We start from the raw sequence: 26,997 nt of genomic DNA, 5'->3' as shown, positions 1-26,997 counted from the left end.
TGTACAGAGGCATTACAGTTATGTAAGTCAGGTAATGAATAAGTTTCCTTTTGAACAGTGTCACCTCTCCCTCATTCTCTCCCAGTGTTTCCCCTCCAATCACCCTTTCACCCCTCAAGTTGTATAGTTCATTTCCAACATGGTTTCCTGTGAGCGTCACTGCTGAATTGGTTCAGCCTGCAGCCCATGTTTCTCTGCTTCCCCTTCCCCTCTCCAAATCAGATAAACTTACAAGACAAAGGGTACAGAAATCAAATAAAGTGACCAGAGGGACTAAACCAAAGAAAAACAATTGTTTTTATGTTTTGCTCATTGGTGCAGCTCCAGTCTGTAGAATGATGCTCAGACCATTAACCAATAATTCGATTAATAGTATTCAATAAATTTAAGGAGGTTTCATTTTGTTTTTAGACAGTGGTGTTTGATCACAAGGCCTTGTATTTGCTAAGAGGTGCTCTACTATATGAGCCACACCTCTAACCCCCCTTTTTTTGCTTTAGTTTTTTCTTTTAAACAGGGTCATGTTTCACCAAGTTCTTCCTTGGACTATTATATCCTCCTACCATGCTAAAGGATAGCTTGGATTATAAACATATAACCCTAAACCAGGCTTGTTTGTTGAGATGGGAGCCAGAAATCACAATGCTTCTAATCTGTACCTCCTGAGTAACTTTCCCCTGGCTTAAGGGACATTTTAACTATGGGACCTGAGTGAAAACATTGAGAACAAGAGTATAAGACATTAAAAAAATAAGAAGAAGCACAAATCAAAACAGTTTCTGCATTCAGAAAACTTCAGGTCAGAGATCAACAGGTTGATTTGAAGATGCAAGTCCAAGTCTAGTGGAATGCTGAGGTGTCTAAGTCAGGCCTTACCTATTGAGAAGGGGAGCTAGGGGTGGGGGTGGTGGGGCTGAGAAGCCAGGTCTCCAGCCAGATCCAGAAAGGGTGGTGTGATATCGTTCATTGTGAAAGATGAGACAGAACGTTCTGAACCAGCTCTTCTATCTTTAGCTCCCCTAAATGTAAGTACTTCCCGATCGCTGGGCTGATGACAATCACAGAGAATTCTTTTGCTTTTGTTAATTAGAAAATAATATGTCAGGAAGGAACAAGAACATAATCATTGTGCTTTGTTGCTGCAGTAACAAATTTTTATAAACTTAGTCACTGAAAGCAACATGAATTTATTATCCTACAGTTCTGGAAATAGAAAAGTGGAAAAGGTATTGTGATAACAAAAATGTTGGCAAGTCCTTCTGGGGACTCTAGGAGAGAACGCATTTCTTTGTTTTTTGGGGTTTTTTTTTTTGCTGCTTCTAGAACTTTCTTACATTCCTTGCCTCAAGACACCAAGCTGGCAAGTACAGCACTCCATCCTCCAACCCCAGGTGCCCATGCTTCCTCGGTGGTATGAACTCTCATAAATAGCCTGTGTTATGAGGAATAGTAACAATAAAGCTGCCATTCAGATGTGTATGCATACAGGTCTGTACATATCTTCATGACAGCTTTATTATTCTTTATATGGCATATATATGTATATATGACTACATATTTCCACCCCCCCCCCAAATGTGTATTTTGCAATGCTAACTCCTGATGTTAGGTAGGGATTTTGTAAAGTAGTTAGTCAGGAGGGTGGAGACTTGGTCAAGGGATTTACGCCCTCATAAGGAGTCATGGGCTAGACTGGGCTTTCTTTCTCTCTGCTGTCTGCCCTGTTAAGGACACAGTAAGAAGGCCACCTGAGAACCCTCAAAAGATGTTGAATCTTTCAGCACTTCCCAACCTTTCTTTAGGACTGTGGTTAAGTCACTATGTCCATGGCAATTTGTTAGAGCAGTCCATGCCAAGAGAGTCATCTCACATAGCTGAAACTTGAACCCAGGGTGTGGGTATCCAGTCGTAGGCATTTGCCTTCCTGCAAGAAGAGGCTGTCTCTATTCCTTTGCCCCCCTTCCCTTAAGGTGGTCTTTCCAATGAGCTGCGGTAGCCCAAACCGAGTCCATCATGGAACCTCCTTACATCCCTCTGCTCCTCTTTGCTGTTTCCCCTCCACCGTCAAACATGGGATTCCTGCCCCCGGTCAAGCATGGGACTCCTGCCCCTGGTCAAGCATGGGATTCCTGCCCTGTTCGTCGCCGGATGCTTTGCAGGTTGAGCTGGGCAGTGTGCGCAGCATCCGGCTGGCCAGTGGGGCACCTCAAACGGCCACACCTGGCTCCACAGAAGGTGGGGTCAGTCCTTGCTCCCAGCTTTGCAGGCTGCTCCTGGGAGCGAGGATGAGAGCTTGGCTGGCTCTCCAGTTTGAGGCCTGGGCCTGCCACTCCTGCTTACAGGGCACTGGAGGGGGCCTCTGGGGAGGATCCCCTCACTAAGCACCTGAAACAATCTGGCCCCCGAAGCCTCAACGTTTCCGAAAGCAAGCAGTGTAGCAACTTTAGGAGATATTTCTGTTGTTAAAACCAGACAGCTCTTTTAAATTGGCTTCTGTAATCAGAGCATACAACAAATGTAAAGAGAACTTGGGCGCATATGGTGCTCTGGAGTCACGTGTAGTTTGGTGACACCACAGTGACTGTGAAGAGGAGGCATGCTTAAAGAAAGCTGCTGGGTTCCAGTGCTGCAGACAGACTCTAAGAAGGTGCTGGGCAATGCAGGGTTGTTGTTTTTTTTGTTTGGTTTTTGTTTTGTTTTGTTTTTTTTTTTTTTGCTTCTATTTCTTCTTAGTGTTTTATTGCTTTCACGCCCAAAGCCTATAAATGTTCCTCATCACTTTAGCATAATCACTTATAACTCTGTCGGGTTCTTTCCAAGAAAATGACAAGCATGTCTTCTCCCAAACAGGAAGAATTGAATGTCACCGTGGGGCTGAGGGGACAGGAAGGGCAGGGGCCAGATACCCTATCCCAAGCTCCTTCCTCAACTGTCCTGCCTGGATAAGACGACCCTTAAGCTAACCGGGCCTGGGCGCCCTAGGGGAACGGTGGATGCCTGGGTGCCCTGGGGGAATTTGGGGGAATGGTTGATGCCTGGGCGCCCTGGGGGAATTTGGGGGAACAGTCGATGCCTGGGGGCCCTGGAGGAACGGTTGAAGCATGGAGGCTCCTCGTCCTCTTCCTGGCAGTCTAGGTCGTCTTGTTAACTATGCTGCCCCCGGGGCGCGCACACGGGCGTGGTGGGCTCCGGGGCTTTCGCAGTGTTCTGCCCGGCCGCCTGTTTGCGGCTCTGGGCCTGCCGTCACGGACCCCAACTCCCAGGTCAGCCTTGGCACCTTGGAAGGCAGGATGGAGATCAGAGTGGAGCCGAGGAAGGGAGGGGCAGCCCTGGCGGCCTGAGTCACCGTGAAGCCCGGGGGGCGGGGGTGGGAGGTGCGTAATGAAGCCCTGGCCTTGCAAAGTGGGCTTAGACTCCGTCTAAGAAGGAAGCCTCCCCACTCCCCTCCTGGCCCCCAGGACGGTGAAGGGAGGGTGCCAGGCCCTGCGATGGACCCTGTCCTCGGGAAGGGACCCGGGCGCGGGAGGTGGCATGGCGGGTCTGTAACTCCAGCTCCTGGCGCAGGCTGGGCGGCCGTCCCCTCGCGGGGCCGGGGCGCAGGTGTCGCCGGGTGTCGCCGGCCTCCACCTATCCGCGGGGTCCCTGTGCGCGGCGTTGGCTTCTGGGTTGCCGCGTGGCCCCTAGGCCTGCATGAGTGCGGGCCCCGCAAACGCGGACGCCCCGCTGCCCTGCTGGGTTCCCCCGGTTCCCGTTCCCCCTCTGGAGCGAAAGCCCGGGAGACGCAGCCCCAGGTCCCCGCGAGGACGGCGCCGGCCCAGCCACCCACCACCCGCTGCCCGCCGGGCTCCCGACCCGCTTCCCGGGCGCAGCGGCCGCGGACCGGATGGGAGCCGCCGACCCCCCCCCCCCCTGCCCGCCCCGAGGACCCGGAGCCGCCCTTCCACACCCCGCCCTGCGGACCCGCGCCCCGGCAGACTCGGAGCCGCGCTCCCCGTCCCCCGCCCCCCCACCCCTCCCGCGGCGGACCCGCGCGCCAGTAGAACCGGAGCCGCCCACATCCCCCCTCCCCGCCCACCCCGGCGGACCCGGAGCCGCCCTCCCCGTCCTCCGCTCCCCCCCTCCCCCCCCCGCCGCCACTCCCCGGCAGACCCGCGCGCCGCTTCGCTCCGCCCTCCGGCGCCCGCGCCCGGGTCGGTCCCCGCCAGCGTTGCGGGCCCCGGCTCCTCCCCGCGTCCCGGGGACCCCCCCCCCCCGCCATGCGCAGCGGGACCCTGCTCCTCCTAGTGTCCCCGGCGCTGGCGGCCCTGACCCGCGCCAGAGGCTCCGTAGCCGGTGAGTGCGGCTTGCGGGGCTCCCTCGGAGGGGGCCGCTCCCGGAACTTGCGGGGAGCCAGGCGGCGGGCTACCTGCGAGCCTCTGGGGCAGGAGGCGGAGAACTTGGGAAGCCCTTGTCTTGGGGGGGGGCTCTTGTCTTGGGGAGCTCTTGTCTTGGGGGGCTCTTGTCTTGGTGCGCCCTTGTCTTGGGGCACCCTCGTTTTGAGGAGCCCTTGTCTTGGGGGGCCCTCGTCTTGGGGACCCCTTGTCTCCAGGCGCCCTTGTCTTGAGGCGCCCTCGTCTTGGGGAGCCCTTGTCTTGGGCGCCCTTGCCTGACGCGTGCACCTGCATGAAGGCGCTGGGGCTGGGGGCACTGGGGGCACTTGTTGATCCCACTTGGGTGGAAGCAGACCCCAGAGAGGGCCAAGCCGCCTGGTCCCCGTGGTCCCTTGGGGCCAGGAGCAGGTCCCCAGGGGGAAGTCGGGGTCTCCTGGTTGTTGGTGGCGTGGCCCGCGTTAGGGAAGACGCCTGCCCTCCCCAGGGCGGGGATCCCACCAGCAAGTGCTTCCCGGACAGCAAGGAAGGGATGCGGTGTGGGCGTGGGCGCGTGCATGCGTGTGTGGTGTGTGTGTGGGGCGCCTGTGTGATGTGCGCGCGTGAGGTGTGTGCACGTGTGTGCATGCATGTTGTGGCATGTGTGCATGCGTGTGTGTAGTGTGTGGTGTGTACGTGCACGCGTGTGCGTGCGCGTGTATGCGTGAGTGCGTGCGTGTGTTCGAGCTCGAGCTCAGGGCCTTTTTCAGAGTCACACCTCTTCTGTGGCTTTGCAGGTTAGCTGGAGCCGGGAGCTCAGGGTTTTGCGCCGGCTTCAGCATCCTCAGCCCCCAGCCTCTGACCAGCAAGGGGCTTCGGCCACAGGCACTGGCAGGCTCCTTTCTGAGCTGTCAGGGCATAGCTTATCTTTGGGGGGGGGGGGAATAGGAACCCCCAGGCGTTGCTCTTATCCAGTGCTGCATCTCTGCTGTGACTTATCTCCACACACAGCTTCTGAAACTCCACCCAAGTTCCTTGTCCTTTTCTTTTTTCCCTAACTAGTTACCCTGCATCCCCTTTCTGCTATGAAGACATCTTGATATCTGCTTTGCAGCAGCATATGATAATTGCACTCCATATATTAGCAAGAGAACTTCATATGCCAGTACATTAACCAATACACATCATAGACATATAGCAAGTAGCTATCTATATTGGACATGCAATTTTTGAGACCATTTTACAGATAATAATGCGTAGAATTCATCTGTAGGACAAAATGTTGTTCAAGTTGTAGCCCACCTAATGGAGGTCAGTCTTCAAGGGTTACACTCAACCTAATTGAGACCCATTTGGAAGAAGCACCAGTGGTTAGTGCTTTTGTTTAACAAGCATTGCAGCTAAGCCTCTGTGGGCTCGTGGAATTCATCCCTCCTGTAATGCCTTATTTGCCAGTCTCATTGAATAGACAAGAAAATTGAGAGCTTAAGAGAGGAACTAACTCTCTCGAGGATACACTGTCAGTAAGTGGTCCAACCTAAGCTCTGACGCAGGTGGCCTGTGGACTGAGCCTGCTCCCATAGTTGTAATTACTCACATCAAGCAGTCTCAACTTAAAAGTGTTGTCCCAGTTCATTGAGACAGCCTGGACAGGGTGCGAGTGATGCTAACATGATTAGCTGTCCAATAACAACTACTATTTCCTGAGAGTAAACCAAGAGATGAAATCTGACAGCAGCCTTTTGCGGTCCATTTCAATCCCACCATTATGCAAAAAATTTGTCACTGGGAGTAGGACTTGCCAGCGCTTCCTTGCATTATGCAGAGACTTCAGCGGGCATATATCACATGGTTTATGTTTCCTAGGAACTCAATGACTGGTTTTTTTTTTTCTGGGAATGTTATGTCAGTACAGTAAGTTAAGTATACTCAGGTCTTCTGTGGCTCCTTTCTATGGACTCTGCATACTAGGCTTCTTTTTTGTGTGTATGTTTTGTTCTGCCGTTCCTGAGGCTTAGGTGCTGTCCCTGAGCTTTTTTGTTCAAGGCTAGTACTCTACCACTTGAACCACGGCTCCACTTCTGGAGTTTTGCTGGTTACTTGGAGATAAAAGTCTCAGACATTCCTGCCCAGGCTGGCTTCAAACCATGATCATCAGATCTCAGTCTCCTGAGTACAGACAAGCCCAGTTTAGAATTATTTTTGTTCATTAAATGTTTGAGGCTTATAGACACAAGTACAGGACTTAAATAAAATAGAAAAAAATCAATTTCTTGTAAGTAACTGAAAACTCAGAAATACTTATGCCCCAGCTATTAGAAGTATTCTTATAAAGAAAGTGGTTATTTAGGACCACATATTGAAATCTATATTTTAAGATCTGTCACTACATATCTAAGAGTAAATGAGTCAAATGCTGTAAGTATTCACACTTAGCCAGAGCTGAGGAAAGTACTAGACTAGTGTCTCCGGGTGTACACTTATGAGCGAGCCCTCATTCTACTAGGTAAACAAGCCATCATACAACAAGTCTCCAACAGCAACTCCACAACACCAGCAAGAAGTTGTGTCTGAGGAATGCCACTGGGCGGCTCTGTGGGTTTGGGAGGGATGAGTCCTCCCTAGTTGAAGGAAGGTCTTTCAAAATGATTGTCAGCAGTGGCTTACCATGAAAAACAGGCTCCCCTGTACCCAAGGAAGCCAGACATTGTAATGCCTCTGCCTCTTGGTCATCTAACGCAGGCGGAGTGGAGTGTAACCGGACAAGGCAAGCTGCCCGCGGAGAGAAAGACCTTCCCGTGGCCAGGCTCTGCAATGGCCAGCAGGAGTGCCCGGTCGGGACTGACTAGCAGTGTGGTAAGCACGATTCCAGACCGTGGATGACACTGATCAAGACACACCATATCCATAAACCACTCTACTAAATGGGACTCCTTGGTACAGCTACTGAAAGATGATAACTTAAAACAAAAACAAGACTGTCCCAGGAATCTGGCCCTGATGGGAAGTAGACCTGAGCATTGCTAATGGGAAAATCAGAACTGCTCTAAAGCCCAAAGTTTGTAAGCACCGACACAATGCCACAAAAAAAATTCTACATCCCGGCCTTGATGATGGGTTACAGGCAAGATGCAGGAGCAGTTAAAACCATGTAGAAATTATCTTTGGATATGGTGTAGATGAAATATCTATGAATTTTGTGTTTATATTTGGGTCTCATCATCAAGATATCTTATTAATGCAACTATTCCAAACACTTGAGTAATTTGGACCCTGCAATACTTCTGATTTCACGTTTAAAAAACGGGTTGTTGCGAGCTGTCAGCAGGTCAGCCAGGGACGTGTCTTCAAATATGTTAGTCGCCATTATCCTAACAAGATCTTCAATGGAGGCTCAATCACTGGTAGAACTATTGTTCAAACTAGACTAGTCCAAAGAACAGAAAACTGTTGCCAACCCTGGCACACGGAATTGCTTTTGCACACAATCAACTTGTTCTGCTTTCAATGCTCAAGCTTCACTACTGGCATATGTGCATGCACACCTGCACGTGTACATACGCACACACACATACACAGAACACACACTTATAGACGAAAACTACAGCACCGCAACGGCCAACAAAGTGGGAACTATGGGGGCTTGAAATTATTTAAATACACTAAATTTAATAACATTAAATTCTTCTGTAATGCCAGCCACGTAGTTCGAGTCCTGAGTGGTCAGGTAACCAGCTGCTACCGTGGTAGACAGAGCAGGTGGGAAGCGTTGTCTCTGGCATGCTGTTGTGAACCCACCGCCTCTGTTCTTCAGGAGAGGCGTGCGGGGGCCACCCCCAGGCCTGGCAGTGTGACTACAGCAAGGGCATTTCCATTGGGTGGCTCTGTGACGGCACAGGGGACTGCAGGAACGTCTCAGATGAGGCCTGTTATGGTAGGTGCCGGCCCTCTGCCCCTCTGCCCCCTGCCCTTCTGCCCCTCTGCCCCTGCCCCTCTGACATCTGACCTCTGACCTCAGACCCTCTGCCCTCTGCCCCTCAGCCCTCTGCCCCTCTGCCGCTTCTTTTTGTTCAAGGCTAGCACTCTACCACTTGAGCCACAGTGCCACTTCCAGATTTTTCTGTGTATATGTGATGCTGAGGAATCGAACCCAGGGCTTCACACATGCAGGGCAAGCACTGTACCACTAAGCCACATTCCCAGCCATGCTTACGCAACTCTCGAACACATCTTTGGAGTGGAATGTTAGTAGACAACATTGAGACCATATCCCCAGTGGCTTGCATCTCATTTAATTCTTGCTTTTCTGTAGACTGAGTCCATGAGCACACCGTCCTCCATGTGGGGACGGTGGTTCGTGGTCCACCTCTGCCTCGCCCAGCCTCCTTTTCCTGCCTTGCAGAAAGATCTACAGCATGTCCGCACCCCAAGGACCGATATCCCGGGAAACCTCTGTGTCTGGATGCCTGGGAACTTTGTGAAGTCCGCTAAGACTATGCAGATGAGTCTGACAAAGCTCACAGTCCCCAGAGCCATTGCCTGCAGGGCCAGTGTCAGTGTCAGAACAAGGTGTGTGTCCCAGACGACTGGAAATGCGACAGCACCGACCAGTGTGGGGACTCTTCTGATGAGGAGGCCTTCGGTGAGTCCGGCTTCCTCTCTGGTTCTCAAAGGCAGATTGGGCTGCAGGGGCTGCTTTATACAACTTGCACGTTCATTCCTAACACCAAGACTGCCCTCCTATAGCTAAATGCGGGATGCGGCCTAGCAATAGCTAGCATGAGGGTATCCATGGAACTGTACCGCCATGCTTGAAGTGAAACGCCGGCACTGAATGCTCTCAATGTTACATGGAAAAGGTCCTGGTATGCACTATCTTAGGACACCTACGTGCCTGTTTGTGAGGAAGCCCAATGGCAGATGACCTGTAATCTCATGCAGTGACTACAGAAGGGGGAAATGCCTCCTTCTAGGAGGAACACTCCCGAGAGCTCGCTGAACCCTGCATCTCTCTCCTAGACGCCGCATGCTCATTGTACTGCCTCTTCTGACTTCATAAGCCACAATCCCACCCGATCTATCCTAGAGTTAACTTGGTAATAACTAACGCATTCAGATTCCAACATTTTTACAATGAAGCAAAGTCCGGTTTCTTAAGAGAATGCTTTTAGAAGACAAGTTATACACACCATCCCAGTTATAACTATTTAATTCTAGATCCATCAACTCTTTCAATACCGACCTGGGTATTTAACACCTTTGTGATCAAACCTAAAGGCCCACTTCCTCGATACATAGCTTGGAAAGGATGAAATGCTCGTTCCTGCTTAGAATTCCCTTGGGTTATAGAAATATGAACACTTTACTCATTGAGAAAGTTGTCTGTTTTTGTCCTCCCCACAAGCACTAACGAAGGAATGTGTAACTCCCCACACAGCTTCCTGTCCAGCAGACACCGTTGGGTGTGATAACAAGTGCATCCCAGAATCTCATGTGCAATGGAGAAGCAGACTGTAAAGATGGCATGGACAAGCCCATTTCATGTGGTAAGAAACCAGTGGCTTAGCTGGTGGTGAGAAAGTAGGACTGAGCGGCCAAGGCCTCAGTTATCATAGAGGCTGTTCCTCCAGAGAGTACTCACACCAAGGTTCATACTTTAGTCTACTATCTTCCACGAATGGGTTCCCTTACAGGTTATAAGTTTTAGCACTTGGCTTTAGACTTTTGATGGGAAAACAGTACCTAAACTGTAAAACTTTGAGGGCCATTCTCATTTTGTAAAATCTCTGTTGGTTTGGAGGGGGAAGGGGAGAGCAGGCATCTTACCTCTTCATTTTGTCGTCTGTTTCCTCCCACCAAATCTTCCCTCACATGTTTTTGGTGGAACCTACTTAGTTCTGTTAAAAGTTGCCAAAGATGGGGCTGGGAATGTGGCTTAGAGGTAGAGTGCTTGCCTAGTACACATGAAGCCCTGGGTTCGATTCCTCAGCACCACATATATATATATATATATATATATATATATATATATATATATATATATATATATATAAAAACCAGGGCTGGGGATATGGCCTAGTGGCAAGAGTGCTTGCCTTGTATACATGAGTTCCTGGGTTCGATTCCCCAGCACCACATATATAGAGAATGGCCAGAAGTGGTGCTGTGGCTCAAGTGGTAGAGTGCTACCCTTGAGCAAGAAGAAGCCAGGGACAGTGCTCAGGCCCTGAGTCCAAGCCCCAGGATTGGACAAAAAAAAAGGGGGGGGCTGGGAATGTGGCCTAGTGGCAAGAGTGCTTGCCTCCTACACATGAAGCTCTCGGTTCGATTCCCCAGCACCACATATACAGAAAACGGCCAGAAGTGGTGCTGTGACTCAAGTGGCAGAGTGCTAGCCTTGAGCAAAAGAAAGCCAGGGACATTGCGCAGGCCCTGAGTCCAAGGCCCAGGACTGGCCAAAAAAAAAAAAAAAAAAAAAAGAAAAAGCCAGAAGTGTCCTTGTGGCTCAAGTGGTAGTGCCGCTTCTCCAAGGCACTCAGTTGCCTTGTGCTGCTTCTCCATGGCGCTCAGTTGCCTTGTCTGCTGCCTTGTTCCCGCTGGCAGAAGCTGCGTGCTGGTCAACGGGGGCTGCGAGGGGCCCTGCGATGACACGTCCTGGGGAGTCCACTGCTCCTGCCCCACTGGGTGGCAGCTGCAACTCGACAGGCAGAGCTGTGGAGGTCAGAGCCCCCCGTCCCCACTCCTTGCACATATCTTTACTGTGGCAACATGGATCCTACCCTGTGTAGTCGTGTTTATGCGTATCATTCGTAGCCTGACGTATGTTCATAGTGTTGTGTAACCATCCTCGCTGTGTATTTCTAGACTTTTCCATCGTTGCCGGTAGAGACTGTCTTTCCACAGCATGATAAGTCTTCACTCCTTTCTCCCTTGTCCTCTGGTAACCTCTCCTGCTTTTTTGCCTTTTGTGATTTTGTGAACTCTAAGTTCATATTAAGTAGAATCATACAACATTTGTCCCTTTGTGTCTGGTTTATGTCACAAAGCCTATCTTTAGGATGTGTCAAGAATTCCTTTTTTAAAAATGAATACAATTTGGTTATGTATATAGATTATATGTTACCTATTTATCTATGGGTGAAGCATTTGGGTTGTTTCTGCCCTTGGGCTATTTTGAATAATACCGATATGAGCATTGGTATACAAGTACCTGTTTAAATCCCTAGTTTCAATTCACTGGGTATATTTCAAAAGCAGAATGACTTTTTTTTTTGAGTTATTGTGAAACAATTTTCCATAGAGGCTATGCCATTTAAGACTCCCACCATATCCTGTCAATGCTGACTTTCATCCTCTTGTGGCAATTTTAGGTCAACTATCGCCTACTGAGAAAATGTCAGATTTTGTATCCTTCTTTCACAGGGCTTAAAGGGTTTCTGTCCCTGAATAAATAGATTTGTTATTTCATCCCTGAGGTCCATGGAATAAGAGTTTAAAGTTAGAATCTGCGGAATGTCCAACTGTTCCGGCTAGCTGACCTCCAACTTTCACCGTCCTTAAGTTGCATTTGGCTGTCAAATAGGATTACGGTATATAAATGATAAATAAATTTCACCTATCTCTATCAGTCAGTAATAATTAGAAAAGGTTTCGGTTCTGCCCTGTTGCACTTGTGTACCAAAAAAAAAAAATCCAGGGTGGTATTTCCTGCCAGGCCAGCCGGCAGGGGAGCAGGAATCCTGACTGAGGGGCGGCGGGCATAAGGAAAAGGAAAAATAAGGCAAGAGAAAAAAGACAAGAGACAAAAGATGGGGTACGGGAGGTCTGCAGCCGCAAGGTTGAACCTCAAGACTGCAGCAACAGTTTATTCTTAACTTCCAGCTTATATGCAGTTTTGGAACCAGAGAATAGCATAGGGTTGTTAAAATTTAAGAACACACAGGGCTTTGAAGTTGGCAAACATTTGATTATGGTAAACACAGGAAAAGGTAGATTAACATAGGAATCTACTCCGGCGGACATAGCAAGGTGCAGACAATGGCAAAGCAATTCCAGATAGTGGCCGTGAGCAAAGGTCCTTGCATCTGGTCCATCCTAGCGATAACAGCACAGCCCGTGGTAAGGATGAATCTAGCTGCAAGTTTGGCTCCCGACATTCCGGCGACATCAGCACGGCCAGAGGTCAGGATGAGCTTAGCTGCTCGCTCAGCTCCCGACAGTATTTTAGATGAAAATATGATGGGCAGGACAAAGGATCTATTGTCCTGATGCCCCGACCTAAAGGGGAGATCAGCTCTACCACTGAGCCTCAAGGATTAGCCCTACTTGGTAATGCCTTCTCTCTTCCTTGTTCCACCTGTAACCCTAGCCACCTGGGAGGACTATAAGAGGAAGACAGATTTACTAAGCAGCATTAAATTTACAATCGTTTTTTATGTTAATACTTTATCAAGAGTTTCTATGAGCCTATCTAAAGTTTATTCATTTTAACTAAATTTTAATGAATGTTAATATCTAAACTTAATTTCTCTAAACAAAATCAATAACTTGATCTATTCCATTCACTGCTTCTTCATCTAGAGCTGGTGATTTTACTCAAATAGATGTAGGTTTTGTGCATCCCCTGCTCCAGGATCCTGAAGCCCATGCTTGGTTTTCTGAGCCATGCTAGGACTTGTTGGCCACTGAGCTGGCAGTAACTCTACACGGGTTATTTTTCTAGAATTGGAGGGTATTATTCTCCTTAGGTATCTCGTACCTCTGGAAGGAAAAACATTTTCCAAAAAGAATTCTTCAGGAACCATTTTCCTTAATAGTAAAAAATAGTTTGGTAACTCACAATCTAAAGAGTCTCTATGATCAGGCTTTGAGAATCAATTGCACCTTATTAAGGTCAACCAACTATACCTAAGAGCTTTATACCTTTTCCATCATTTTAGGTGAGTTATTCCATGGAACCCAGTGAACTCCAGAACTACCACTGTCATTATGAAACTATTTCTGGCTGGCTTATCAAAGGCTACCTCCCAGGAATCTTGCTAGGATAACACATATCAGTATTTTCTACTAGCTAAATATCATGTGTGCCTATATTAAAGTTTCTGTTACCTTATATTCACTATTTAGATATAACCATAACCATAACTATAACTACAAATAAGTAAATATATACTATTCCAGCTCCTGACACTATCATTTCCACATACTACCTGTTCAGAAAGCATATGGAAATGGCTCAAAAGAACTGTAATACCAGGCTGGGAATATGGCCTAGTGGTAGAGTGCTTGCCTCGTGGACATGAAGCCCTGGGTTCGATTCCTCAGCACCACATATACAGAAAAAGCCAGAAGTAATGCTATGGCTCAAGAGGTAGAGTGCTAGCCTTGAGCAAAAAGGAAGCCAGGGACAGTGCTCAGGCCCTGAGTCCAAGGCCCAGGACTGGCAAAAAACAAAACAAGCAAAAACAAAAGAGTACTATAACTATAATACTGAAGAAGTTGTTGTTAGGTTATCTCTGACTTACACCTCTCTGTCCTCAGATGTAGATGAGTGCTCTACGGCATACAGTCTGTGTGGCCAACTCTGTCACAATACACCAGGCTCTTACTCCTGTGACTGTATTCAAGGTTACTGGCTTTATAATGGCACTGACTGTCGAGTGATAGGTAAGTTAATTAAGCAAAGCCTACCTTCTGCTGATTCTTAGCCATAATTACAGAGGAAAGTGACACATGCCATTGGTACTAGAGATGACCCTATTCTTTCCATAAAGATTAGTCATTATAGGGCTGGGGATATAGCCTAGTGGCAAGAGTGCCTGCCTCGGATACACGAGGCCCTAGGTTCGATTCCCCAGCACCACATATACAGAAAACGGCCAGAAGCGGCGCTGTGGCTCAAGTGGCAGAGTGCTAGCCTTGAGCGGGAAGAAGCCAGGGACAGTGCTCAGGCCCTGAGTCCAAGGCTCAGGACTGGCCAAAAAAAAAAAAAAAAAAAAAAAAAAAAAGATTAGTCATTATAATATTCACTGTTCAGGATGTCAGTTGTAATAAGTGTCTTTAAATGATGTCCTATGAATGTGCTTAGTGTCAATGTTTGGGAGAAGTAGATATGGACATGGGAAATAGGGTAATATCTTTAATTAACAGAAAGATGTGGAAGAAAGATTCATACTAACATGTCACTATTCCCTTGTATTGCAGAGGATGATGTTAAAATTCTTATTGCATCAGAGCAAAAGCCTGGTATTCTGTTTTTTTTTTTTTTTTTTTTTTTTTTTTTTGCCAGTCCTGGGCCTTGGACTCAGGGCCTGAGCACTGTCCCTGGCTTCTTCCAGCTCAAGGCTAGCACTCTGCCACTTGAGCCACAGCGCCGCTTCTGGCCGTTTTCTGTATATGTGGTGCTGGGGAATTGAACCTAGGGCCTCGTGTATCTGAGGCAGGCACTCTTGCCACTAGGCTATATCCCCAGCCCTGGTATTCTGGATCGAAAGACAGGCATCTATGAGAGTCTGATACCTGTCAAATCAAGGCCTCATGCTGTTGCATATGACCTAGAAAGAAGCATGTACTTCTGGGTGGATGAAGTTTTAAATGTGTTTGCCTTTGGGAAGCCAAACTCTGTTCCCCTCTACCCAGGTTATGAATCTTAGCTGCTTAAAGCTATATGTGTTAACCATCTTCCTGTTAGTGGTACAAAAATCCCTGAAATCATCCACTTGAAAAAAAAGGGAAAGTGCTTACTATTTTTGGTGGTTTCAGTCCACAGTCGGTGCCCCTGTTAACTGAGGGCTTGTGATGAGATAAGTACATCATAGTGAGAGTATTTGGTGGAGGAAGCTTCTCACTCCGTGGTAGCCAGGAAGCAAAGAGAAGGAAGAAAAGACTGGTGTCCCATCCTTCTAATCAAGGAAGACCAACAAGGACCGAAAACATTCAACGAGGCTTCACCTCTTAAAGGTTTCTACTAATAGTGTTTCAGTCTGGAGACCAAGATTTTAACACACAGAACTTTAAAGAACATCCCACATCCAAATTATAACACTGGCCGTCTGGACCATCTCCTCTCGCTCCCCTAGCGCAAGAATATAAAGCCCCCAATTCGATGCAGCTTAGCTGCACGGGAACAGTCGCAGAGCATTCCTTGTGACATGAAGGTATTAAGTCTTGGAATATAGTTCTGTGACCTTGGGCAAGTTCTCACCCCCTTTGATTTGCCTTCCATCCTAGCCAGTGCTTGCCTCAGTAGGCGAGTGGGGGACCTAAACTAGACAGTGCCTAGGAAGGGCTTGGCCGAATGGTGGGAGCATAGAAATGCGTGGCTACAGTTTAGTGGCTGAGCTCATGGCAGCTTTCCCATCGACTGCCGTTGAGCTGCAGCTGGAGATGCTCAGAACCCTCAATTTTTCTCCTGCGCGCTTCCCTCCTTCTGTGGGGCTGTGCACCCTGGAAGCGCTGCCACTCATCTCAGGACTTCCTTCTTTGGGTCCCTTTCCCTCGCTTTAGAACTTGAAATCAGAAGACCTAGGAGAGTCAGGACCAAGTTCCCCTTTCCACGCTAGGCAAGAGTGTGATAAGGAATGCGGGAATGTGATGCAGTCTCCTGTGTCCCCAGAACTGACATCGGTGAACAGCATCTCCGTGGACTGGCCCACGGGGCAGTTGTACTGGGCCAGGAGCTCCTCCAGAGTCATCGGGGCCGGCCTAAGCGATGGCAGAGGCTACATCAAAGTCTTGGAAAAGGATGTTGTGCGGGAACAGCTAGTTGTGTTTCCTGAAAAGAAGTAAGTAGGGGTTCTTTCGGGGGGGGGGGGGCTATATCCAAAATCTCATCATCTTAAACCAGAAATAAGCTTTTAAAACTAGATGTCACCTGCTCCCCCAAATTCTTCAAATTGAGTTTTACGGAGCCCAACTCTTGTGAGCCCAGTGAGTGTGGAAGCAGCCATCTTTAGCACCACCAGGTGTGCAGTGATTTGAAGCCCTGTGCGAAAGGCCTCTGTGGTCAGTGGCTGTGTGGAATAATGCGCACACACGTGCAAGTGAGCAAGACCCTCCAGCACCACATTCTCCCGGTGGCAGGTACTTGTATTGGGTAAATGGAGGAGAGAAGGAGGCAAGGACTATTGAGGCTGTAGGAACGGACGGCTCAGATAGGAAGGTGCTGGCAGTGGTGACCGCCGAGGACTGACTCTCGACCGCCTAAATGGCCGACTCTACTGGATCAGTGGCTACAAGAAGGTACACGAGGGCCGAAGAAGGGGGAAAAGCTGCGAGGGTTGAGGGGTTGTTGGGACTCCATAGGCAAACAGCTAGGTACAACATTCCTTTGCACCTTACACTGATTCTAAACTGCATTCTGATGGCAAGCATGAAGAAGATGAAGCGTAACTACACAACACTCTGGGAAGGGCGGACAAGGGGTCAGTGCATCACATTCCCGGGCCAGGCAACTGGGAGATGTCATGTGCTTTTCCGACACTCCATATTAAATCCCATTGGAAGTTCCCGGTAGTGCTAACCATGGGCTATGTTGTATCTTGGGTACAAAAATCTTTTAAGATTTGCTGACTAAACCCATCAAAGCAAAGAGTACTTACTTAGGTAATCCAGAGGTGCTTTTTTTTTTCCTTATTTGTTGTCAAAGTGATGTACACAGAGGTTACAGTTTCATATGTTAGGCCTTGGGTACATTTCTTGTACTGTTTGTTACCTCCTCCCTCACTACCCCCTACCCCTCCCACTTTCCCTCTTCCCCCATGAGTTGTTCAGTTGGTTTAATATTGCAGCTCATAGTATCCCATTTTTAGAAATGCCAAACAAAAAGACAAGGATGCGTCACATCACAGGCTGGGAGTCGTGCTGCTAGGCCTAGAATTTCCTAGCTGAGATTTGTGTCTGGCTACATTGCCTCTTGGAGAACCTCTGTCTTGCCCTTTCTGAAAATTATAGAATCTGAACCTCCTAAGGCTGTTAGAATAAGGAGAAAGCAGTTTATACAATGTCTTCATTGGAATTCTAAGTTAGAGTAACTTCTTTTCCAATAGATTTGTACAAGAAGCAATTCAGTCTGTTGGCTTTAGCATGAACATCCATGAATCTTCTTACTCACCTGTATCAAGTCGATATCCAGTACAGATATGAATCAATGTCCAAGCTGTTGGGGGTGACACTAACACCACCAGTATTGGTAACGTTCTCCGGCTCTCACGCACTCTCCTTCAGTCCATAGAGACAGTGAGCGTGGACGGCCATGGGAGGCACACCTTTCCTAAGCTCTACTTGGACTATGAAGCCCCAGCAGGACTAGCCATGTTCGAGAACTCTTTCTTCTGGGCAAATAAGACACAGCTCTTTCGTACCTCACCCCACAGTCCAAGCGCGAGAGAGATGTTGTTGGATGCCCCTGTGTCTGCGTTTTCAGTCCTCCACAAGTCACTGCAGCCTGCGAGTAAGTACAAGGCATACTTTTGAAATGCTGATGCATCAGAATACTATGAACCGCTGTATCTGTCTAGGGTGCTATGCCAGTTCCTGGGTACTTGCTCTTTTGAGGAAAGGCTAGGATCTGGATATCCCAGACTTACTTGGAATGCCTAAGTAGGATGAACTCAACAAAGGCAATCCTCAGAGATGCATCCCAAGTTATTTGCCTCCTGTCTGTCTAGAGTATCAGCCAGATTTTAAGATCTGACATACAGAAAACCCAGGGCAAGAAGCTATTTGCAGGGTGGTTGGGCTAGTTTATGCCTTCTCATGTTAACTGACAAAAGGAAAATTGAAGGAAGTCTGCTATCCTGCCTGCAGGAAGAAGTCATAAAATTGTTTGTAACTTGAAATTCTGAATCATATTCAATTCAGATAATGGTTCTTACGTGGATTTGAAAAACTCATCAGAAAATTTCCCTCTGTAAGGAAACCTTCCACTAATACAGCAAGACAGTCATTTTATCTTAACTCCAAGGGAAATGGTTCTGTTGGTTGAAGCTTTATTGTCTCTAGCCTAAGAAAGGTGAATAGTTATCTGAAAGACAATAGAAGACCACCGAGATTCAAAGACCAGACCTATAACCAAAAGATCTTACAGTATATTCAGACTCTTCTTAAGGCAAAAAAAATGGCGACCTCTTTTTCTGTATTGAGTTTTGAAGTGGCTTGGATAAATAAATCTGAAATATTCTCTAAATGTCTCTATTCAAATAGACAGACACAGCGTGTGTTCCGGGTTCGTGCAGTCACTAATGCCTTCTATCCCCGGTCCACCTCCATGGCTATAAGTGTGTTTGTCCAGAGGGACTATTTCTTTTACCTTCCGGAACCTGCAGTGGTAAGTACACCAGGTAAAATGGGCTGAATCCAAGGAAGCAAAGTCCAGAGTAATATCTTTAAGTGAACAGCGGCACGGAGTACATTTGTGCTTTGTGCAACCAAACTTAGACCCTATTAAGCATTGCCCCACATTTCTTCCCCTATTATAGTCCCTGTCAGCTGTCAGAAAATAGTTCTGTTTTCTGTTCATTGGAGCCTGCTTATTCTCAGTACTACATTCCTTAAGACCTTGGGTACATGCCTTTGGGTTTTGGTATGTCTATCTTTGTTGTAGCATGTGTCATACTTTCATTGAGTAAGAGTAAATGATATCCCATAATATGAGAATACCACACTTTATTCATATGTTGCTGTGTAATTGACATGGGTTAATTTTCAATCAGGGAAAAAAGCAGTTCCTACTACTTAGTCATATGTAGAAATTTTGAAAGCTTTTTGGTAGAAGACATTCTGATCTTCACTTTTGTCTTTTATATTGCTAATATGAATTCCCTATACACTATTTTCCTTCAAAAGACTATTGCTACATACATAAACCACTTGAACATCTTTACCCAACGTACTTGGCTTTTATCTATACAATACTGAGATTTTAAAAGGAATTAATTATTCAAATATTTGCATTGCTTTAAATTTTCCTGCCGCACTGGAGATTGAACTCTAGGAGCTTGCCTTGCAAGCACACTGTCATTTAAGCCATGTCCGTAGTTGATGTTTATGTTCAAACTTTTTTTGTGTGGGTGTACCAGTCCTGGGGCTTGAACTCAGGCCTTAGATACTGTCCCTGAGCTTTTTTGCTCAAGGCCAACACTTTTCCATTTGAGACACAGCTCTACTTTCAGGTTTTTTTTTTCTTTTTGTCATTGGAAATAAGAGTCTTATGTGTTTTCGAACTGTGATTCACAGATATCAGCCTTCTGCATAGTCAGAATTACAGCCATGAGTCAAGGTACCTGCTTCAAACTACCTTTTATTTTAAAATTTAAGTAGAGTTTACAGGAGTATCTCTGAAGGAAATCATGGTATAATAAGCTGTACTGGAAAACTCATCTGCCTCCTTTATTTTATTTTGAGGACTATATATTGTGTTCTGTTCAGTGCAAATATCTGAATATTTTTCCTTAATTCAGGTAAAGTACATAAAATTCTCTCATACCAAAATGGTATTCGATCAAGGGATCATTACTTTAGCTCTCCTTCTCATGATTCCACTTTAACCTTTCAGCAAAAATCCAAATGAACCATTGCCTTGGGGAAGCTGAGCCTCACTGATCTCTGCCTCACCAATCCCCTCCTCTAGAGCAATGACAATCAGGTTTTGTGTCTGCTTCAGGCACAGGCAGTAGAAGAACCTTTTCTCGGTGCCATTCTTCCAGAGGGGATTGTGGCTAGGTAACTATTTAGGAGGTGCTGAGGAGGAGGGGAAAAAATTTAAGAGGGTGAATAATTGTATAATGAATTGCAAATACATGTAAGGATATAAACAGTCTCAAAATCTGTAGATCAATAAGGTTGGGCAGGGAAAAAGAAAGCAATATAGAGGCTTACTCTGAGCAATCCATGATATATGTAAATCTAAAATGCCATGGCGAAACCCTACAGTACAATTTTAGTACACACCACAAAGTAATGATTCACAGTAAACTAAAATGTGCTCTGTGGGTGTGGGATTATACCTGTGGGTTGGGAGTGGTTGGACTCCCAAAGTGTAGGGGATGAAGATGAATACCGTCAGGTTGAATGGAGGGAACAATTACACATGTTGAACTTGTCTTAAGAATATAAGAGAGAGTGATATGAGAAGGGGTAAGAGAGAATGATGGAGGTAAGATTGACTGGAATAATTTGTACGTGCATGGAAATGTCACAATGAAACCCCCTTATGCAATTAATAAAAACAAAAAGGAAGGGACTATCAGCTTGTTTGGAAAACCTCTCCTTTTCCTTCACGGAGTTAAAACTTGTGTTTTCCTCAGGTAAACATCTGTACTTATTGAAAGTTGGCTCTATGGGATCTGCTATAGAAAAAAACTAATTCAAGAGCATCCTGAGACCATCTATTTATTGGATATTAACTGGAAAAAGAACCTGATTTATTGGACAAATGCCCAGGGACATCTGGTCTACTCAACTGGGAACTCAGGACAAATGCTGGAGATCTGGACTGAGCATACAGGTAGGTCACGGTGGCCATCTTCTTTCCCCATCTCTTTGGTTTTCTGATTCTAAAATACCTAGTGCTAAGAAACTTTGTCTACTCTGATCTGAACAATCTTTCATAACAAAGGATGGCCTTAGTTCACTTAAATGACAAATGTTCGTGATTTACCGGTTCTCTTCGGTGGCTAGTGCAGATCATCAGGTTATGATTTAGAGACTCCTTGAGATGTAGTAATAGGTTTGAAAGTTTTTCTGGCTTTAAGTCAGGGGAGGATGGAAAAGGGCCTTTCGTTCTTCAATTTTGCATTGCAGATTTTTCTTACACTAATATAGAAACAGTTTGCAATGAAAATTTCAAAGACAACTAGCAAAAACATTTTCTTAATATGCTAATATATACTTTCTCTTCCCTCCCACGCTATGAAAAGCCACAGTCCATCCTTCCATTTTCTGTACTCATCCAAAACGCAAACTTCTTTAGAAAAGAAAGCTGAGCCTTGAGCTCTGGGGTGAGTGCTTGGATTCCTAGGTATCTGTACCCTGGGTAGTCTCCCAAATGTGAAGGACAGGTTTTATGGCAAGGAGTATCATTAGGCCTGCAGGTCCCTGAGCCACCGTCCCATGCAGTGTAACCTGTCCAGATCCTAGTGGGAGACCACATGCGTGGGAGGCAGATGCTCTCAATCTTTGGCGTGGAAAATACTCAGGAGAAACTGAAAGGGGCAGGCATGGCCTCAGGTACCGCACAGCCACGGGACAGCTGTCTAGGGAGACCCATGAGTGAGAATATCTTTCCCCTTCAGTAGGCTGGCTCCTCCCATCTGGCTGATGTTGCTAACTGGTTTCAGTGTTTCAATTATTATCTCAAGGATATGTAAAAGGTTGATGATTTCGCCTGAGCTGGATTTAGTGTGGAGTGCTGAGCCTTGGTGGCCGTGATAGTCAGCTTCCTCTTACTACAATAAGTCATGGAGATGATCAACTTGCAAAGAGGAAGAGTTAGAAGAGAACAAGACCATGTTCTTATTGTTAAAGTAATGTACAGAGTCGGGTACATTACATAAGTCGGGTATTGAGTACATTTCTTTTTGAACAGTGTCACCTCTTCCCTCATTTTCTCCCAGTTTTTCCCCTCCCCACCATCCTCCCCCCAAGTTGTATGGTTCAATTTCATCATAGTTTCTAGTGAGTGTCACTGCTGCACTGTTTCTGTGCTTTCCCTTCCCCTCCCCGAATCAGATAAACTTACATACAAGACAAAGGATAAAGAAATAAAAAACAGAGACAAAAGGGAGAAACCAGGACAGCAGACAGTACAATAGAAAACCTCTTGTTTCCATTTCTTGGAGTTCATTTCGATAAGCATCATTTTCTATGATCATCTGCACATAGCTATCAAGCCCTGTGATCCTCTTTTAGGACTACCCTCCTTTGTTCAGATGCATTGCTTTGGGCTGGGGGGGGGGGGTTGCTATGACAATGACAGGACACACATGATGGAATAAACTTAAAACTGCTCACCTCATGGCCAAGGAGGAAAAGAGAGAAAGGAAGGGGCTGGATCTCCACAATCCCTTTCAAAGCCATGCACAGCTCCGGTGACCTGCAAACCAGCCACCGGACCCCACCTCTTCAAAGTTCCACCACTGACCAATAGCAACACATGAGTCTTCCAAGAACATTCAAGATCCAAGCACTGTAATGGTTAAAACCTTGACAAAAGCAAGCAGTATCACCGCTATTCTCTAGACTTGTTCTAGATGGTGATTGCCCCCCCCCCTTTTTTTTTTGCAAGTTTTAGGGCTTGAACTCAGGGCCTGGGCACTGTCCTTAAGCTTTTTTTTTTGCTCAAGGCTAGCATTTTACCACTTGAACCACAGCGCCACTTCAAGCTTTTACTGTGTATGTGGTGCTGAGAAATCGAACCCAGGGCTTCATGCATGCTAGGCAAGCACTCTACCACTAAGCCACATTCCTAGCCTTGATGGCCTTCTTAGCTTATTTATTCATCCAAGTGTGTTGATGCTAATGTTTTAATTTGTGTATATCAATCTTGTCTTCAGGTTGATTGGGGGGGGGTGCTGTATTAGGGTTTGAACTCAACTGTTCTACCACTTGAGTCATACGTCCTTCCAGCCCTTCATGTTGAAAACGGAGGCCAAATTTTTCAGATTTAATTCCTAGTCAAAAACACGAGGGATTCTAAATTCTATTTTAGAAATTAACTCTGTCTTTAAGAACCGGTATAGCGTTGAGAACGTTCTGTGATCCTGGCAATTGGACTTTCAACCTTGAATCTGTTAAAGATTTTGATTAAATCGGTAACAGATGAATATATGCATTCTCTGTAGATGGTAGAGCCAAATAGAGGAGAGACAGCTATTCTTACTAATTTGGCAATCTTAGACTTGTCAACTCGCCTAGGCACGAGTGATTTCACAGACATGAAGAGAAATGCGGAGTTTGATTCTGTGGAAGTTCTTCCTGTATGCAAATCCAAAGGATAGTACAGAAATGTTTGCACCCTAAGGCCCAGTATGCAGGCCCCAGATATTGTGTCATGGTGATGAGTAACTTTCTAACACATTGAGGAAAAAGTGTGCATACAGAACTTGGCATATGCTTATTATAAGGTTTACTGCTGGTAAGCACTTGCTGCAAATAACAAAACACATGATTTTCTTTATTGTAAAATCTTCATTATTGTTTCAACAATTTAGTTCTTGTCAGGAGGGGGCTTTGAACTCAGGACCCCGTCTTTGTCAGGTTAATGGTCTACCACTTGAGCGACATCCCTAGCTAGCTCTGCTTTTTGTTGGTGGTTTTGGAGATGGCGTTGAGTGGACTTTTCTGCTAAGGCTGGCCTTAAATCATGATTACAGGCAAGAGCCACCAATGCCTGGCTATTTAGATGATTTTTGACAAACATATTTTTCATTTGTGTTTTTATTCTGGTACTGGGACTGGAACTCAGGACCTCAAGCTTTCGCTTGGCTTTTTCACTCAGTGCTGGCACTTTACCACTTGAACTACACCTCTAGTTTTTTGCTGGTTAACTGAAGATAAGGGTCTCACAGGTTTTTCTGCTTGGACTGGCTTTGAACTTCAATCCTCAGCTCTCGGCTTTCTGAGTAAAAATTACAAGTGCCACCACTGCATGGTCAAAATCCTTTTTTATATTGAATTCTTGGATTGGAAGTTAATATATAGTTGGAATTTAACAATCTATGAGTAAGTATCTCCTCATGATTGAATCAGGTAGAGAAGTCATTGGATGAGTGCATTTTTGTCAAGGTGCTGTACAGAGGGGTTACAGTTACATACCTAAGGCAGTGAGTACATTTCTTGTCAAACTTGTTACCTCCTCCTTCATTTTTCTCCCACCTTCCCTCCTCCCCAATTCCTCCTCACACCGAATTGTAACGTTAGTTTACAACATATTATCCTGTAAGTATTGCTGTTGCATTAGTTTGCTTTTTACCCTTTGTCTCACCATTTTGATATTCCTCTTCCCTTCCCTAATTCAGATAAATGAATATACAATACCCAGGGTACCAAAATCAAACACAGTGACAAACAACAGGGGTTATACCATAGGGAAGAAAAACAAAAGAAAAAGGAATAATATCACATAGTATGTTGAAAATAACAACAACAATAATAAACTATTGTTTTGACACCAGTGTAGTTTGATCCTTTTGCTTATATAAGTCATACAAAGGTAAAGTGATGAAGACTTGTTAGAATTGCTCAATCCATGGCATAAATTACTTATTTTCTGAATGAGATAATACATTTCAAATACTAGAAAAAATGCCCTTGATTTTTTTGTGGTATTTAAGTCAATGGCTGTACACACAATACATTATGATTAATCTGTAACATTTCATCACTTTTGTATGTCAAGACTAGGCATTGGCAATTATTTTTTGTATAAAAGACTCAATAGTCATTATTTCCATTGTGGTCGCCACTCTGCTATTTTATCAAGAAAGTAGTCAGAGATAATGGATACATAATTGGATAGGTTCCACCAAACATATATCTCAAAGCAGGCAACAATCCAGATTTGGTACAAGGGCAATTACTTGCCAATTCCTGATGTGGAAAGAAAAAAAACATACACAAAACAACCACCCCTTGATTTGCAGTACTTGCAACTTTCATGGTGTAAATAGTCGCACAATGTCAGCTTGCAAGCTCAGGTGTGGCATGATGAAATACTGAGTTGGGAAGTGGTAGCAGAGCTCTACTGTATAGATTCAATTAATACCAAAAACTAGAGTATGGGCAGCAGATTGAGCAGCTCAAATCCAAAACCCTGTACTCCAAAAACACACAACCTGAAAGTCTATGAACCCCGTCGGATGTGATAGATGGGAAATGCCACCCTTGAACTTGTGTTAAGCTGCAAAGTACCAGTGTGTTGAAAATATTGTATAAAAATATATTCTGCCTATTTGTATGGGGAATGATGAGACATAATGAAGTTTGTGTTTAACTATTGATCTCATCTTGTAAAGATATTGGATTATGTACATGCAAATATCCCTTCTCCCTTTGCGTATGCTCCCAAGGATTTTGGGTATGGACTTGTGAACCTACATTAGAAACATAGAGGAAAACAAGCTCCAAGTTGTATGTTTAGTACTTTTAGTAAGTCAGTATAATTTATTTATTTGTCTCTATTGCCCAGCCTGCTTACAGCATTCCTGAACTTAGTACTGGGTACTGTGCAGCTTAGATTCAATACCTTGCTGAAAACAACAGACTCTTTTCTCAGTATTTTATATGTTCTAACACTAATCCTCAAAACAATCGGCAAGAGCAAAGCTCTGTGTATTGAATGTGCATTTCAAGAAATAAGTGTGGAAGTTGACGCCTCCCATACGGAGCAGGCACTTTGGCTTGACAGCTTGGTATTGTCCTCAAGCGTCATGCAAGATGGCCACAGTTCCAGCTGGCACTGGAGTAGCTGAGCGGGCGTAGTAGGAGCAGTAAGAGTAGTTTAAAGGTTGGTGCCTGACTCAATTCTTACATCTGAAAATGGTTCCCTGGCTTTTCATACACTTGTTCCCTATTATACTCCCGTCTTCTAGTCATAAATATTCTCACTGCCTGTGCCGGTGACCTTCCACGCACTGTCGTGGGGTCACTGGCCTGCTCTTGGCCTTCCTCTGACCATCTCAGTTCTTACTTGCTTGGCATGTAAGTGATTGGTTTCCGTATTTACCCGTAAGAGGGAGGGAAGTAGATATGTGTTCAAATGCAAGCTTTCACTGAATGTAAACATCCATCTGTAGGTGGCTATGAGGATCTAAGGAATGCCTATGGCAAGAGAGTGGACCATCCATAAGCATCTTGTCAAGGAGAGCTACTGGCTTTCACATCCTTTCTGCCTCTCTTGTCTGTCTTCTCCCCTTGATCCAGTTTGAGCTCTTGTGGGAAGGCACTTGAAACCTTTTACTAATGGAGCTGCTACTGATCCTCCTACAGTCTTCTCAGCAAATGTGGACATAGCAACTGGGAACCTGTACTGGCCTCCCTGTGATCGAGGTACTATCCAGAAAACCAGGATGCCTGGCGGGGACACACAGCCCCTCTGTGGCATGCGTGGCAGTATACTGCAGCTGCTGCTCCACTGGCCCAGGAGGGCCCTGTCTGTACTGGGTGGAGAGCGGGAAGCTCCTACAGAGCATGACGCTTGATGGCAGACACAGGCAGGAGGTCCAGAGGGGCACCTGGATGGCGGACCCCCAGATGGCCTTAGATTTGGGCTCAGCCAGTCTCCTCTGGGTCACCAAAACATTGGGTAAGTGCTGGACCATGAGTACAGAAGGCAGAAGTATGGAAGGTGAGCAAGCTCCGAACAGAGCCTTGATTTTAGTGTGGGACTTCTAATCCTTTCACATTCCTTTCACATTTCTTATTACTTTTTTTTGGCTCTACTGGGCATATCTATCTAATTTTTAACTGACACAATAACCATGCGTCCTTATGGGGCATAGCATGATATTTTGACACATGCATACAATATGTAATTATCAAATCAATTAATTAACATTTAGATAAATCACTTAACTCAAACTCATCTCCTGTCTAAAAGTTTACTATGGGATTCATAATGTAGAAAACCTTGTAAGTAATGTACTTTAAAAAAAAA

General features: G+C 45.9%; 1 pseudogene; it reads left to right on the top strand.

The window, feature by feature from the left end:
- Positions 1 to 4,256: 4,256 nt before the first annotated feature.
- The window catches only part of LOC125366980, a 39,959-nt pseudogene continuing 17,218 nt past the window's right edge, over positions 4,257 to 26,997 (top strand).

This window comes from Perognathus longimembris, chromosome 18 (assembly GCF_023159225.1).
Source record: "Perognathus longimembris pacificus isolate PPM17 chromosome 18, ASM2315922v1, whole genome shotgun sequence".
In the NCBI taxonomy this organism is placed as follows: Eukaryota; Metazoa; Chordata; class Mammalia; order Rodentia; family Heteromyidae; genus Perognathus; species Perognathus longimembris.
This window is presented reverse-complemented; position numbering and strand designations above follow the sequence as displayed.